At 38.6% G+C, this 17,666-nt stretch overlaps 1 long non-coding RNA gene across 1 annotated transcript; it reads right to left on the bottom strand.

Moving 5' to 3' along the window:
• Window positions 1–12,907: 12,907 nt before the first annotated feature.
• Window positions 12,908–16,064, bottom strand: LOC307133695. The gene is made up of 3 exons (XR_013817481.1): window positions 15,974–16,064; window positions 13,651–14,250; window positions 12,908–13,554 (listed from the first exon to the last, which is right to left on the bottom strand). It is a non-coding gene; the product is annotated as an uncharacterized lncRNA (long non-coding RNA).
• Between the last annotated feature and the right edge of the window lie 1,602 nt (window positions 16,065–17,666).

Genomic DNA, 17,666 nt, shown 5'->3' on the forward strand with positions numbered 1-17,666 from the left:
AAGTAGAGTCAGCGCAGCTCACAGCGCCATCTGCTGGTGAAAGAATCACAACATGATGCCCCAGCAGCTGCTGTATGTTGGGCTTTTTTGCAATGTATATGCCGGTTGTTTTGAACGAGCTATAAAAAAAAACGGGGACATTTCCGGAAAACGTCCGCCTGTTAATTGTAGAGATATCTAGCATTTCTGAGTGATGATGATGCAGAGGAATCACTGAATCAAAGTTTTGAACTGATTCAATGAAACAGATTCAGACTTTTTATTAAAGAAAACGTCCAAATTAAGTTCATAACTATTCAATAAATGTGTTAGATCGATGCGCGGTCACGTGCTCTGCTCATATGAATGATTTGAGTTTTAGTTGCTATGGCGACGCATGTTATGAACATTGTTATGAATTGATTCTGACTCATATGCAGCCGCACTGATCGCGATCTGTTGTTGAGAGAGACGAGGCGAATTCAAAAACTTTTGCAGAATATTTTCTGTGCTGACTGAGATTTTGAAGCTGTTCGGACGATTCCTGAGACAAGAGTTTTATTCTGGAAGAACAACGCAGGAGATATCCTTTACACAGTTATATTTTTGAGTTTTAGTTCTTACTATTTCTATAGTGCTATCTTATTGTTCTTTTCTTATTTTAGGAGTTTCAAATTTTATTTCTTTTTATTTTTCTGGGAGGAGTATTTTTGAGGAGAGTTTATTGTATTGTATTGTATTGTATTGTATTGTGTTGTGTTGTGTTGTGTTTTGTGTTTTGTATTGTTTTTATTCCAGATTGGAGGAGGATGTCGATGCCGAATATGATGGGTGAAACAGGAGGTGAGTGCTTTAGGTGTTTCACTTGTTTATGGGATGTTATGTTACTGAAATATTCCAGCCTCTCCAAATCCAGGAGAGCCACTTTCTCTCAGACGGCTGGTCAGGTGGTTTGGAGACCCTGTTCTGTTCTGATGACCGACCCAGACACAGATGCAGGAGCTTCCTACACATTTAGCACTTCTGTCTTCTGAGTTTTGTGTTTCTGTGTCCACAGGTCAGACGGACAGGAAGAGGGAGTGGCAGAGCGGCAGCCGGGAGTGCCAGGACGATGGACGTCCATCCACTCCATCTAAACTCTTTCGCAGAGGTCAGAATAGGCTTTTATTGAAGAAGTTATTGCTCAGTTATCAAATAATGTGTCATTGAAAATAGAAAGTTGAAAAATAAATAAATAAAGTAACAATTTGATGTGACCACTGACATTGATTATTTATATGATAAGAAATATCTTCACCAAGCATCATGTCCATATCATCTTTGTCCCTCTCTGTCAATATAGTGAGGCGGTTCTCTAGAGAGTCGTTGAGCCTCAGCAGCCGAGGCACGTACATCGTCGAATGGAGATGGAGTGGCGATCGGTCGGATAGCCTAAGCGAACAGGGCAGTTCCAGCGACTGTTGTTTGTCCAGGTCCGACAGCCTCGAAGAGTGGATGTGCCCTCCGCTGCCAGGTCAAGTTCCCGTCGAGCCAACGGAGACTTCAAATGGCCTTATGGAGGCTTCACCAGTGAACAGGAGCTCAACAGGTGAGACTGAAATAAAGCTGGGCGGTGTAAAGTGTACAGATGGAGATTTTGCTATTTCATATTTCATTCTGACAGTCACAGTACAGTCACATTTAATTTCCTTTTGCTGAAATTTTCTTTCTGGAATCAAAGGGGTGGTTCCGTGGTTTTTTTCTAGGCTTGGTTGTGTTTATGGGGCGCAGTATAACATGTCTTAATACTTCTTTTTTTTTTAAAACGCCGTATTTTTCTTATATTTTACCTTTATTCCACACCGCTGTCTCCACTGTCCTTTGATCGGCTCGTTTGCTTCCTGCTTCTGTGAAGCCCATCCCTCCGAAAAACGCAATGGTCTTAGATTGGTTAGATGGTTAGAATAATTCAGTTTTGTTTTCTTCATTTCAGAAAAACCTGCCGATTGTAAGAAGAGGAAAGGAGATCGTTCTTTCTTCAGGAACGTGTGTCAGGCTATGAGGCGCTCGCTCCTCTGCTGTTGTCTCAGTGCTGAGGATGTTGTGGAGCCGTTTGTTCCTCCAGCGGATCTGGAGCCAGAGCCCGATCCTGGTCCATCATCACCTGATCCAGATCCCTCCGGCGTCCAGCCAAATAACGGTCAATCCGCAGACATTATTCCTCCAACATTGTTTTAAACAGTATTATTATTGTCTTGTTTGCACTGATATTTTTAATATAAAACAAAGGATCTAGCAAACTCATATTTTTCTCATATTTTGTTTTTCAGACTCCTTTGAGACTCTCTATAACGTGGGAGAGATGATTGGATCCGGAGGATTCGGAAGAGTGTTCAAGGGAACACGGAAATGTGATGGCAAAACGGTAAAGCAATCTTGCTGAATTGTACAAACATTTTTGCTCTTGCATGCATCAAAACATATTTAATACAGATGGGTTAATACTTAGATGCTCAAATGATAAATGTTATGTGCAAAGTCAGCGGCTTGAACACTGTTACTGTTATTGAACTGTTATTGAACACTGTTACTGTTATTGAACTGTTATTGAACCTATTTTTTTTTGCAGGTTGCCATCAAGCAGATGCACAAGATTAACAATGATCGTTATCTTGTTATTGTAAGTTGGTCAAAAGTTGAATGTGTATTTGTTGTTTAAGTACTGATTACTGTAGTCAATACACCTGGAGGAAGCATTAGGTGTAAATGTAATAGCTCAATAAACCTGGAAAGGCTCTGATGATCGTATCTATAAAGATCAAAGAAAAGTACATTTAAAAATGAGACGTTTTCTTCAGATTTTGACCCAGCTAACCTTCTGTCTACTACTTTTCTCTAGCCTGGGCATCCCACACCTCTGGTTACGGAAGTGGCGCTGCTGCTCATGATGAGGCAAGAACCCATAAGCCCCTTCGTCATACAAATGTACGACTGGTTTGAGCATCCTCGGAGATTCAGTCTCATTATGGAGTTCCCTGACCCCTGCGAGAACTTGCTGGACTTCATCCTTCGTGATCCTCCACTGGATGAAACCACAGCTCGGGTCATCATGATACAGGCTGTGCTGGCGGTGGAAAACTGCATCGAGCATGGCGTTTTTCATAATGATGTTCATGCACAGAATTTCCTGGTGAAGGCAAACACGCTAGAGCTCAAACTGATCGACTTCGGCTGCGGTCAGCTACTTAGTGCTGATGGCTACGAGAGGAACGTATACCGTGGTGAGTATTTTTGGAGTGTGGAAACCTGGATGTAGTGACTTTTTGATTATTTGATGCTTTGAAAAGATTGCTCAACAATGTGCAAATGTCTTGCTTACAGGATTACGGGATTACTGGCCGCCTGAAGTCTTCACAGAATCTCGATTCCACGCCGTCCCAACAAATGTCTGGGCTCTAGGAGTGCTGTTCTACGAGATGATGAACGCATGCTCTCCCTTTGGCAATAGAACGGAAATCACACGAGCCAAAGTTACATTTCAGAACCCCAACTTATCCGAAGGTGAGCGAAAAATATTGATAACATTGATAAACACACAAATAAAGCAAAGGCTCTGTTTAGAAACAGGTAAAGGTGAAGTATTTAAGATTTTTCAATGTTTTCAACATTCGTGTCACATGGTCATGACTAACCAGCCTCTCCTTAATAAAAATGTGTACAGAATGCAGAGATCTGATTAGCCAGTGCCTAGCCCGGGATCCAACGAAACGGCCGACGTTAGAGCAGATGTTACATCATGAATGGATTAGCTCAGGAGAAGTTCAGGAGATTCACTCGATCAGTGATTTCAGGTGTGAGGAAGTGTAACAGACAGAGTAGGATTATTATCATTTATCTTCAGTTCTGGATTATTGGTAGTGAGGTTTTCAAATTTGTGTTCATTGTTATAGTCAAGTCAGCTTCATTTATACAGCGCTTTATACAATACAGATTGTTTCAGAGCGGCTTCACAGTAATAAACAGGAAAATAACACAATCAGTGATGCGATTGCAACAATTCAGTTCTGTTGTAAATCAGCTCTAAAAAAACATTCATGAGTTCACATGTTCATATAATCTTTGTATTGGATAGGATATAACACTTGGTGGAGGGCTTGAGCCGAAGCCTGAAGTTCAACCCCGACCTGCTGACAGGAACCCAAGCCGCCGCACCAGAGATCAGAGCCGGCCCACGTCTGAGCAAGAACACGAGAGACCGAAGACTGGAAAGAAGTCATCAAGTCATCACGGCCACATTTGCTTTGTTTAGTCAAGACAACTCATCTTTATTTATATAGTTGTCACAGACTGACTGTGACCTCTGACTTTTATTTTGAAGGGACTGAACACGGGCATGTGCACACAACAAACTGTTTCCACCATTACACATACACACAAACTAATGCCGCGTTCCAGGCGACCTGTGACCCGTGTTTTTCCAACCTTCTACCCGTGAAAGTGCACCGGAACGGCAGTCAAACCCGTGACTTCCCACCCGTGAACTCGTAGTAGATCGATGTACTCCCAGTTACGAGCTCTGGCGTCACATAGCCCGCGAAGCAACAATGGCAGCCCCTACGGATGCGGTGTTTATGAAAGTCGTACATTAAAACCCAAATCGCTTTTTTAAAATAAGGTATTGTCCTAACGTTATTTATCTGCAAATGTTATGCATTATCAGCAGCTTTTCTAGCGTTAGCTCGTTTTCAGGCCATTGAGTGCAAGAATAAAATAATACCTAATACATTTCCAAATATACAAATAACGTAAAATAAAAGGTACAACAGCTTCTCTTGCCTTATGGGCCGTTTTTCTCCTCCGTTTCCCTCAAATAAGCAAGGAGTGAGCACCTTTGGTGATAGAAATGTTTGTAAATGAGTTCGGCGTGACTTTGCCTGGAACGCAGCATAAATGCCGGCAAAATGTACCATCCTGATGTAGTCGTGTGTTTGTAGCCCCGATGTCGGTGTTGTAACATCCCGTTCATCGTCCCAAGTTGTTAGTTTCATTGTTTTGTTTGTTTAATGCTGGAATTTGTTTAAATGTTTAATGTTCAGTGACGCATGCGGTTCTAATATCATTACACAGAGAGGAACACCAAAAATACTTTACACCATAAGAGTTTATTTCATTTCATTCAGTTATCAGTTTAACTTCAACGCTTTTCAAACAGCTAAACATCCCTTCTGGTTCACCTCTGTCGCGGAAATTCTCAATCCGTTTATCTGACTTCACCACGGACAATTCAAAACAACTCCCAGTTGTTAATATAAAACTACAGTATCTCGAGGTAATTCCCTTCTCGAATACATCGAACACAATTTCAATACTTTGAGGTAATTCCCCTCCCGAAGTAAGGTGACGGCGTCCCGTCGAGAAGCTACTATCGCTAGCGTTTACTCAAACACACATGAGCACACATATGACTGCACCTTTTTGGCTAAGTCTACATGGTCTTTGACCTGAACATCCTTAGTCTGCGTTTTTCTGTAATGTCATGCTAAATAACCCTTTGACCATTTCTGTGTTAATAGATGTAAATAATATATGATGTAGAGTTGAAATGTCATGAAGGTTTGTTTGTTTATGTCTTGTCACCTGTTTGTAACTTATAGGTTTTCCCCTAAAATGATATGTTCCAAAAATAGGAGGAGCCAAAGCCTATAAAAGAGGCAGCCATTTTAGGGGCAGGGGAGGGAGTGTGGAGAGATTCAATCTCGTTTGTGTTTTTTGGTCCTGTACATCGGCATAGCCAACTTACATTCGTGTATTGCAAATGTATTTTCCTCTGTATTATATTTGGATTATTTTTCTGTCTTCACTATTGCCACTGTATGTATTTATATTTTTCCACTTTGGGAGTTAAAACAACTCTGGACTGTGCATTTTTGTCCCTGTCACTTATTTTACACCTCTGTCCGCTGGTACATCCTAACAATAGTGTCTTATATGTGACCTGATGACCCCTTTGAATAAAAGTATCATTTGTTTGTTGAACGCACAGCCTTGCAAAGTACACTTCTTTTATTTATTTTTATTTTATTGATTTATTTGATAGGGATTATGCATATAAATGAACATTGTTGTATAAAAATACATCATGTAAATATGCCAGAATTAGTCAAAATAACTACTTTTCATCTGCAGTCCCTAGGCAGGTAACATAAGACTAACAAGACACAATCAAACAGCATTCATTCACTATAGAGTAAAATATACACATAATAATGACATGTACATTGATAAAACAAAAAGACACATAATGGCAAAGACATTGTTCATCCACCTCTATACTGCATTCAATAAACAGTGAAAATGTATGGGTGATAAATGTGTGAGTACATGTCTGGTTTTCTAGAAGCAACTGTTTTAAGTGAGTTTTAAAGGTTTTCAATGTAGGACATTCTCTTATTGGAAGGGGCAAACTATTCCAGAGTTTTCTGCCTATTACTGACAATACGTTTTGTCCAAAAGTGGTGCGCCTAAATGGTATCACACTGTCCCCTTTCACAGAGGCCTGTGTACTCAGTGGTGGAAATGGCCGAAAGTTGTTGTTGTTGTTTTTTAGTTGCAGTTCAAGAGGTCACAAAAACCTTCTAAATAAATTGTCCCCAGGTTAAATAAATCTGTTGAATGTTTTGGATGGTTACTGTACATCTCAGTTTAGTGCTTTGAAAATGAACAATTAAACATGTAAAGGTGAATCTAGTTATAAGGCAGTTATATATATATATATATATATATATATATATATATATATATATATATATATATATATATATATATATCAATTAAAAAAAGTAACTAATTAATCGCACATTCAACATCTGCGTTTTTAATATTTTTTCATTGTAATAATTCCACAGTTACTCTCCAAATTTATGTAGAAACAACTTAAAGACAGTATATTTGAAATATTTGTTGTAATGACACATTTTTATGAAAACTGCTACCGATGTCTCTGAATTTTTTTTTCTTCTTTTAAAACATTAATGATAGACATTCAACATTATTGTATAAATAAAAGCTATATCAATTCCAAGTGAACTTAAAACAATATTCACACAAACCTATTATAAAAAATGTCTGGGGGTCATTTGGAACATTTCAAACTTGTGTGGGAAAAGGTTACACAAACAAGGCTTTTGTTACAGTATATTTTTTTGGAAAAAAAACATTCTACATTATTTTCTGAATTCTACATTTTGTCTTCGGTTAGTTCAATAATATAGCCTACGCATCATTGATAAACCCTTGTTATAAAAAAAATATATTAATAATTCTCTCTAATTGGCCTCATTAGCAAAGCCCGCTAAAAAACACAAGACAAGCAGGGCCGTAACCACACCACCACACACATTGTAATATCAGAAAGCTTTATTAATGTTTTTACTGTAAAGTTGTGCAGTTTAAGGGGGGTTTGTTTTTGTTTTTTTGCCTCTATTTAAATTATTACAAATTAATACAGTTATATAAAATGGCATCATTTTAAAATCCACTTTTAAAAAATATCTACATTTCTCATTTTCATTCATGATGATAAAGTGAACATGTGCTTTGGTTTAGTGGAGGATTGCTGCCATCTACTGGAAAACAAACACTTTTAAAATTAAAATAATACTATTTTTACCTTTATGTGTAGACATTTTAGACAATCATTATTATAACAATAGAAACATCTCTTATCATTTTTGGGGTGCGTGGTGAGATATAAGTAGCTAAACATTTAATATTTGACAACTGTTTATGATAGATGTATTCAACGACCCACAGTAATAATACAGTGATGTAAACTGTTCATTTTTTTTAATGGAATTTATAAGACACGTTTTGCACTTTTGACATAGTGAATATTGAATGTGTGCATATTTTAAATAAAATACTATTAGCAAAGAGTTCAGCCTAAATGGATTACCTCACATCTAGGCTACAATTAGACTAGAACTGCTTTTACCATTCTTATTTCTTTCTTCTTCTTTTTTTCTTTATTACCTCAAATCCCTTTTAATCCTTATTTTATTTTCCAGGTATCATTACATGCTTGGCCTGTGTTTTCATTGCATTTCCAATTTTGACCAGCATGGGTCGCCATTTGTGTGTGTTTTGTGCATATCTCGCATGCATTTCTGAATTACAGTGTGCGATTCTGGATCTGATTTCACTCGATATAACGGAAATTCAAGCTCTTTTCGGGAAAGACGGCCGGATCATTTTTAGATGACCATTTATGTATTATTATTATTATATTTATAGACAGGATAATTTCAGGCAGGTTAACACAGCTTTATCATTTCAAAGTTTCTGTTATGGCATCTGTTAATGTTCTGAATTCTCCATGTTCAGCATAATAACCGGAGATGCGCGCAGAATCAGCGCTGCACGTTACAGAATATTGCGCAACATGCGCAGCTTACGCTCATTTAGTAGACTGAGAATATGCGTAGCGCTAGTCGCTGGATTGCTCGCACTTTAAGGACATTGTTTGAGTAATGTACAAGTAAGTCCAGTGTTATTTGAATATTAATGTTGTATTACAAGTGTATTCGTTGCAGATACTGTTTATAAGTTTTATTCATTTATATTCATGCAATCTATTTATCTCACGTGAGTTATGCGCTGAATCATTGACGTCAATCCTTTGAAGTTTAATATAGCGATCGCTATCACTTGAATGAGGATGAAGACACTTTATGTTGAGTTTATTTATATCACTTAAGTGATTTATATGTTAATTATTATTTCTCTTTAACTGTTCTAGATCAACCTTGCACATGTCCATCTGTGTTGATACAAAGCAATCATTAAAAGGCTATCATCTATCCATGACTCTGAGTTCTCTGACAAGAACACTGTGGCGGTCAGTGCACATTGATCCAGATATATCCTAATTTAGAACAGTTAAAGTAACGGGTTTTGGGTCAAAAATCACAGCTCATCATTCCAGATAATTTACCTCAAGCACGTAACAATGGAGAAGCATTTCCATTGGCTGCAGTCTGCCGGTATTGGCCAATCAGAAAAGTTGACATTGTGCAGCCTTTATCACAAAATATTCTGCTACTTCTTTATTATTATTCATTACATTACGTGTATATGTGGCTATTATATTGTAGAATATTGAGTTGCTAAAATATACAAATCCTTTTAATTAAAAATAAAATAAAATGGAACCTTTTTTTTTTTTTTTTTAGCTGGAACTCCGTCCTCCCTCGAAACCCCTTTTCCACCCCTGCGTGTACTACCACCGCTTTGGAAGAAGCCATGAAGCGGAGGGGCATTAGAATGTGACACCTTCATATTTTGTTTAGTAAACGCCATACAGAACATTTGTTTATGTTTAGGTACTAGAGACATGACTTAGTGAGCCATTGCAGATGTAAGTGTGGATGCTATCTCTTGGTAGTTCTTAGCATGTGTAAAGATTACAGCATATCTGCATACATCTGAACATCAACATTTTGACATGCCTCTGGCAGATCATTTATATACAGTGTAAACACGATTGGACCAAGTGTGGAGCCTTGGGGGACCCCTACTGGACATTCACAGAATGGGGACTTTGAATCATTAACACAAACACGTTGCTTTCTACTGGATAGGTATGATTTTATAGCCTGGATGCCAGCCGAATTTAGCCCCGCCCACAATTTTTTTTGCTCGGGCAATTCGGTCTGGACTCGCTCCATAGAGGAGTAATTATGCCCGAACAGAAACTGTTTGGACCAATGAAATTGTCAGGGCGGGCTTGAGACGATGATGGACAGATGATCAACAGTAACGTAATCATCCACATCATCGAAGGCTCTTGGGTTGAATTTGCTCTTATCCTAAACGGAGAACTTGTTCGTATATGCATTCACCTTCACTATTTCTCTCAGAAACGATGATCGTGTTGGTAAGTACTCTGTGTATCCTTAAATTATTTTATTACTGGCAAAGATCGTTTACACTCATATTTTTCTTGTAACGTTACTTAATCCAGCGTGCGTGCAGACAGGGTTTCCAAGTGTTTTTGCAATGTCGCGCACAATTGCTACTCAAAACTATAGCCCAAAACAATAACTTTCCCAGGTGTTCTCCGGAAAAAAATGGCGTTTGGTTGGCAAAATATGTTATTTTGGCAAGGTTGCCTGCTAAAATTCGCATTCCTGGGTTTATATAATCACATAATTGGGGTCGCTTCAACCCGCGGACATGGAGAAAAACACGGACTTGGCAACACAGTGCAGTTGAGTTCTGTTGACATTTGACAACTAACGTTACGCGTCGCTCCGTTGCTCTGATTGGTTGTGGGTCTATCCAATTGAGGTCTTTCCTGGCTCGGTTGAAACACGCCCCATAATCAAAGCTCAATGGAGCGGTACCAGACTACCACGCCAGGCTAATGATTTTATCCAGTTAAGAGCTTGTTCAGAGAAATTGAAATATGTTAATTTAGATAAAAGAACTTTGTAATTAACAGTATCGAAAGCTCGATTTAGATCTATAAAGACAGCACCAACATAAGAACTCTTATCTAGATAGCCTTTAACCTTTCCCAGAAACACACAGTTGAACCCTGAACCCAAATCCCATAGGGTGGAATAAATTATTGCTTGTATTGAGATGTTGAATCAGTTTAGCCACCCATTTTTCGACTATACCAGGGCCATCTTTCAAGCTGATGGCACAATGGATTGTCTTAAAGGGGTCATGAACTGGCTTTTTTATTTTTTTTATACTGTTATCTGAGGTCAACTTATGACGTTTGGGTGGTTTTTACATTAAAAAACATCATAATGAATAAGTAATAGGCTATTTTCTGCCTTGGTTTTGAGGCTCTCTGAAAAACACTCGGATTTGATGGGCGTGCCGCACTGAACACTTGGAAGTAAACGCCCACGGCTAGGATTGGATAAGATTTGCATATTTAATGAGCTTCAGTCAGTCCATATGGGTATCTTCTGGGGAAATGCTCAGAGGACTCGCAAAATATCAAACAAACACAATGATTAAATCACACACACTCTCGCGGACACGGACACACACACACTGGAAGTTTTCAGCTCTGAAACTTACAGGTTATTCTTATATTACCATGACCTTTTATATATCAAAAGCTCAAGGGAAAGTTGATTTCTCAGTTCAACACCCCTTTAAGGACTGATTAATGAAATATGTCATGGGCTGTATGAATGGGTCTCTTTGTGCCTTTTTAGAAAATTAGTATCAAGGCCATAGATATCCATGGCCTTAGAATTTTTTAAGCCACTGATGCTACTTCTGTTTCAGTTATTTGTTGTAAATAGAAATCGGCTGTGCATAATTAATGGAGCAAATAGAATAGCTAGGTGAATTAAAAAGTTGAGTTGTTTCATAAACAGAGTCTAGAAAGAAAGAGTTCTGTAGATATGATGGTTGGATCTGTAACTAATTCAGTGTTAATTTTCAACTTTTTCTGCCAATCAGCTTGTTGATGGTTTGCCATATCTTCCTCCCATTTCCTCTTGCCTCTTCAATAGTATTGATGAAGAAGTTGGCTTTAGTTTATCTTTTTTTACTTTATTACTTAATGAGGTACATTTTTGTCGGTCTGTTGAAAGACCTGATTTTAAAGATTGTTTCAATAATTGATCTCTTTCCTTCATAAGTATCCTTCACTCTTCATTTAGCCAGGGCAATGTGTTTTTCTTCGACTGCCTAGTGAATCGACGCACCCAGGGCACGGTTGCCACACATAGACTGTAAATAAATATGAACGTAGTGTCCGTGACATCACCCATAGGTTTCTGAAGCCTAAAGTGCGGCCGTTGCCATCTTGACAGCATGTCACTCCCGGATAACTGAAAAGGGGCTAAAGATGAGCTAACAGGTGGAGTGGGTGGAGCTAACGGACAGCAGACAAACAGCAGGGGCAATCCACCTGTCACTCGAAGTGGCCACGCCCTTAATTATGCAGAACTTTAATGCTTTATATAATGTAAACGAATGAGTTATAAAAAAATTCACCCCCCTCACAGTTGTCATGAAGGGCAAAATTAGCCGTATAGACCAAAACCACAATTTGTACCAGACTGTAAACATGTAAATCCTGCATACTTTGGCCTTGAGAATGATTTAGGTCAATCTTGAAGCTCATAGGAATAGTTTCCCAAAAACGAATAAAAAGTTCTGTCCTGAAACTCTAGATGGCGCAGGCTGATAGCTCCTTAAAGGTGCAGTAAGCGTATTTTCTGAGAAACGCTGTTGAAAGTGGATCGGACCGAGCACTAAAGCACACGTGTAGCCAATCGGCGTGTCCACTCATGAGGGGGGAGGTGCTTGTGCGCCATAGCGTGTTTGTGAAGTTGGGGGTGGCGCTATCAAGATTGGGGTGTGATCCTTTTGGGTAGGGGCGTGTTTGTTTTGGTGATTTCAAATATCAACAGTGTTTCTCAAAAATCGCTTACTGCACCTTTAACTCAATCTGCTTGCAATCACATCATTCTCTTTAGAGCACATCTGATTGGTTCCTGCTGTATCAGTAGCCAATGAGCTGTCATGCTCAACCTTCAAATGCTTTGTTAGCATTTGCTGTAGTTGCAGCGCGATTTTAGAAACCCTCCACCTTTGCCAGCTCCACCTGTATTAACTGAAATCATAAAGAATTAGATTAAATCTGACATTTTTGGTAACGTTACATGTCAAATTACACAGAAAACGTGTGATTTCGAGTAAAATGTTTCACTTTGTTAAACTTTGATAATCAAGTAGTCTAGCAGGAGAAATGGGTTCCCGTGTATCCGCTAGGCAGTTTTTTGTAACCTGTTTTTTTGAGACCCTAATGGTTTCTTGTTAAGAATTTTTGCCGTTGCCGAGGTCAACTAATGTCCCATGGGGTTCGTTTGGCGGCCATCTTAACTCCTAAACCACACAACATACAGAGACAAATGAACCCACTTGCTAATATAATTCGGACACCAGGAATCAAATGGAAAGGTCATTGACATGGTACAACCACTCTATTGGTGAAAAACAGGCAAATAACACATTTAGGCTCATTATGATGTAACTTTTGCTATTTGTGTTGAAAATTTAGCCGTATAAATCTAATTTATTCTGTTATAACAATTGCAAGGTTATTAAATTGATCACTATTAAATGGATCAATGATCATCATGTTTGTTTATCATCAATCTCCACCTCATCCTCTTCCCCCTCTCCATCATCATCAGCAAACAGGTCAATGAGAGATGGGGCCAGAATTGGTCCACAAGACCAGACAGGCTCCAAAATCCCTCCGTCCGTCTTCTCCCACCCCTGACCCTCGTCATAGGGTTTAGGCCTCCGGAAGATCGGCTCAGCTGCCCGCTTGCCCGCTGGATGTGAGGGATGAGTGAGTCTTGGCAGTGGGGCAGGCGAGCAAAATCGACTCTCGACTTAATGCTGAGGGTCTCGTCTTCTCCCACAATCTTCTTGAGCATCTTGCTCCTGACCGGCTTGACTGATGTCTCACATGCTTGACTGTACATCACACACGTGAAGACCTCCAGCTGCTCCTGCACTTCCAACTTCACCTTCCACTCATCGCACAGCTGACTGGAGGAAGATTGTTGGGATAATTGCTAAGTTTGCTCTCTCCAAATATTATATTCAATACATTCAAATTCAACTGTCTAAAATTCATCCACCAACCTGAAACCCTTTTGAAATTTGGGGTTCTTCTGGAGCTTTTTGAGCGGTGTCACCTTGCCCTTGCCTTTGAAGGTGCTGGTACAGTCCTCACCACTAAACACACAGTAGCCGAGCAGCTGCTGCAGTACGGCTGCCCAAGAGGAGTGGCCAGCTCTGGGACATTGACCAGCTGACGGTGACGGCCCATGCCAGTGTCGAGGTAGATGACGAGGTTGATGGTGTCAGCGTGATGCAGGATGAAGGATGAAGAAGATGTCGGTGTCCAGGGTCCTCACTACTGCCGACTTGAATCCCAGCTTGACGGCATGATGCAGGCGGAGCACAACCGGCTGTCTATCTCCTCCTGGTCTGACTGGAGGGCATGGATCTCAATAAACTCAACCTGAAATGGCAGAAAACACCCCAATGCACGGTAGCTTATATTCTTGGCAAACAATCTGCTAACACAAGACCTCACTGAAGTTTCCTAGGTATGGATCAATCAACTTCTCCATCCGACGACATTAGCTGATGAGCTGTTCCCTCCACAATGAGAGCAGCCGCCTCGCACTTCTCCAGTTGGGATGCTTCCTCCTTACTCCCCCAGACCTTGAGCATCAACTGATAAACGACAGAAAGCGAGTTTAATTGTATCGATAAGAGCAGGGGTTTGGCCCTGAGTGAGAGATATTAATACTATTAACCCTATAAAGCCTATTGTATAATATTTGATATGTAAATTTCTAAGGCCTCTTTGATCATGATAAACATAATCAAAACTTTGCTGAAAAAACATCTGCACACAATCTAATGTTGTCTGATTGATAGTTTGATTATCCATACATAATATTTTAGGAAACCCATGTTAAAATGTCAGTATCAAATATGATCCATCAGGCTTTTGAGTTTATTTGTTCATCTCTCAGTCATCAAAAACTACAGAGCTTAGATCGTGAAAGCATTTCAATATAATCTTACTAAGACATTATTGGGGAATATAGAGTGACAACTGATATTTATATGCATTTTAAGTCTATTATAAAGATCTCACTGACTGACATTACAAGCTATCAGAATTTCATCTTACGTTTTGACAATATAAATATCAGCAGGTGCACAAAATTACGCATTTTTGCTTAGTTTGAGCTTCTGAATAAAATTAAGGTGTTTTTTTCCCCTCTTTGAAAATGTTAATCATAGTATAATAATATCATAGTATATGCGCCATAAAAGCCTGAAGTATGAAACTCAACTAAACACACACACATAAACTTACATTTTAATACCATGAAAAAAAAGTTAAAATAATAAGAACTAAAAAAAATTCATCATTAAACTAATACAAAGAAACATTATTTAAATTTTTTTTTTAATTCATATGCAATAATATAGAAAAATATAGTAAAAAAAAAATAAAATAAATAAAAGTATTTAGCAACACATTTTGATGCATGCAGAGTAAGGTGACCAGATTTCTGAAATGGAAACTTGGACATTCTCATTTCAGAAATCTCATTTGTTATTAGGCCTGTCTATTAATTAAAAACAGGGACAATATATTTTTGAATGTTTTTTGTTGTCGTTGTGGGCTGGGCTCCCTATATTATTATTAACATTAATAATTATTATGATTTAGTTTTGTTATTATTACGATTTTTGGTCTGGTTTTAATACAATTCACTGCACCCGCAAAAACAAAACAAAAAAACAATCAAACAATGAAAACAGTTCATAGTAAAACCACCACTGTAAATCACAAGCCGTTCAAAACAATATTAGAACATGATTTAACAAAAACACATTACACAAATAAAACAACATAAATATGGAATAAAACTATTTAACAAATATAATTGTATTTAATACTTTCATTTTCACAAGTTTATACTGTATAAATTACTTTTTTTCTTTTACTTCAAATGTTTTGTTACGTTTGTGCTTGAAATAACTGTTACTATCTTTAATTGGTCTTGTTATTTTGCATTTTAGGCTTATTTTAAGCATGAATTTAAGTATGTGTGTATTCTGCACATGTATTTTTTGTGAGCTAGGGTAAGGTGTAATTATATATTTATATATATATATATATATATATATATATATATATATATATATATATATATATATATATATATATATATATATATATATATATATATATATATATATATATATATATATATATATATATAGATAGATAGGCTAGTTAAGATGTGTGGTAATCACTGCTTTGTGACTGGAACTTTTGGGGACAAAACAATCCCGCACCCCGTTGAGGATCTGTTATAGAGCACATGCAAACAGTATTACTTTAATTTAACATGAATAGTAAGTATGTTACTACCTTGAAAGTGATAACGATGTTTCTTAGATATTTGACGATAATGGCGCTCTGCTTTCGGTGACGTTCATCATGAAGCTGCGTGCGCGCGACCAAGTAGAGTCAGCGCAGCTCACAGCGCCATCTGCTGGTGAAAGAATCACAACATGATGCCCCAGCAGCTGCTGTATGTTGGGCTTTTTTGCAATGTATATGCTGGTTGTTTTGAACGAGCTGTAAAAAACGGGGACATTTCCGGAAAACGTCCGCCTGTTAATTGTAGAGATATCTAGCATTTCTGAGTGATGATGATGCAGAGGAATCACTGAATCAAAGTTTTGAACTGATTCAATGAAACAGATTCAGACTTTTTATTAAAGAAAACGTCCAAATTAAGTTCATAACTATTCAATAAATGTGTTAGATCGATGCGCGGTCACGTGCTCTGCTCATATGAATGATTTGAGTTTTAGTTGCTATGGCGACGCATGTTATGAACATTGTTATGAATTGATTCTGACTCATATGCAGCCGCACTGATCGCGATCTGTTGTTGAGAGAGACGAGGCGAATTCAAAAACTTTTGCAGAATATTTTCTGTGCTGACTGAGATTTTGAAGCTGTTCGGACGATTCCTGAGACAAGAGTTTTATTCTGGAAGAACAACGCAGGAGATATCCTTTACACAGTTAACGTTATATTTTTGAGTTTTAGTTCTTACTATTTCTATAGTGCTATCTTATTGTTCTTTTCTTATTTTAGGAGTTTCAAATTTTATTTCTTTTTATTTTTCTGGGAGGAGTATTTTTGAGGAGAGTTTATTGTATTGTATTGTATTGTATTGTATTGTGTTGTGTTGTGTTGTGTTTTGTGTTTTGTATTGTTTTTATTCCAGATTGGAGGAGGATGTCGATGCCGAATATGATGGGTGAAACAGGAGGTGAGTGCTTTAGGTGTTTCACTTGTTTATGGGATGTTATGTTACTGAAATATTCCAGCCTCTCCAAATCCAGGAGAGCCACTTTCTCTCAGACGGCTGGTCAGGTGGTTTGGAGACCCTGTTCTGTTCTGATGACCGACCCAGACACAGATGCAGGAGCTTCCTACACATTTAGCACTTCTGTCTTCTGAGTTTTGTGTTTCTGTGTCCACAGGTCAGACGGACAGGAAGAGGGAGTGGCAGAGCGGCAGCCGGGAGTGCCAGGACGATGGACGTCCATCCACTCCATCTAAACTCTTTCGCAGAGGTCAGAATAGGCTTTTATTGAAGAAGTTATTGCTCAGTTATCAAATAATGTGTCATTGAAAATAGAAAGTTGAAAAATAAATAAATAAAGTAACAATTTGATGTGACCACTGACATTGATTATTTATATGATAAGAAATATCTTCACCAAGCATCATGTCCATATCATCTTTGTCCCTCTCTGTCAATATAGTGAGGCGGTTCTCTAGAGAGTCGTTGAGCCTCAGCAGCCGAGGCACGTACATCGTCGAATGGAGATGGAGTGGCGATCGGTCGGATAGCCTAAGCGAACAGGGCAGTTCCAGCGACTGTTGTTTGTCCAGGTCCGACAGCCTCGAAGAGTGGATGTGCCCTCCGCTGCCAGGTCAAGTTCCCGTCGAGCCAACGGAGACTTCAAATGGCCTTATGGAGGCTTCACCAGTGAACAGGAGCTCAACAGGTGAGACTGAAATAAAGCTGGGCGGTGTAAAG

This window comes from Gobio gobio (assembly GCF_949357685.1).
Source record: "Gobio gobio genome assembly, chromosome: 11".
Classification (NCBI taxonomy): domain Eukaryota; kingdom Metazoa; phylum Chordata; class Actinopteri; order Cypriniformes; family Gobionidae; genus Gobio; species Gobio gobio.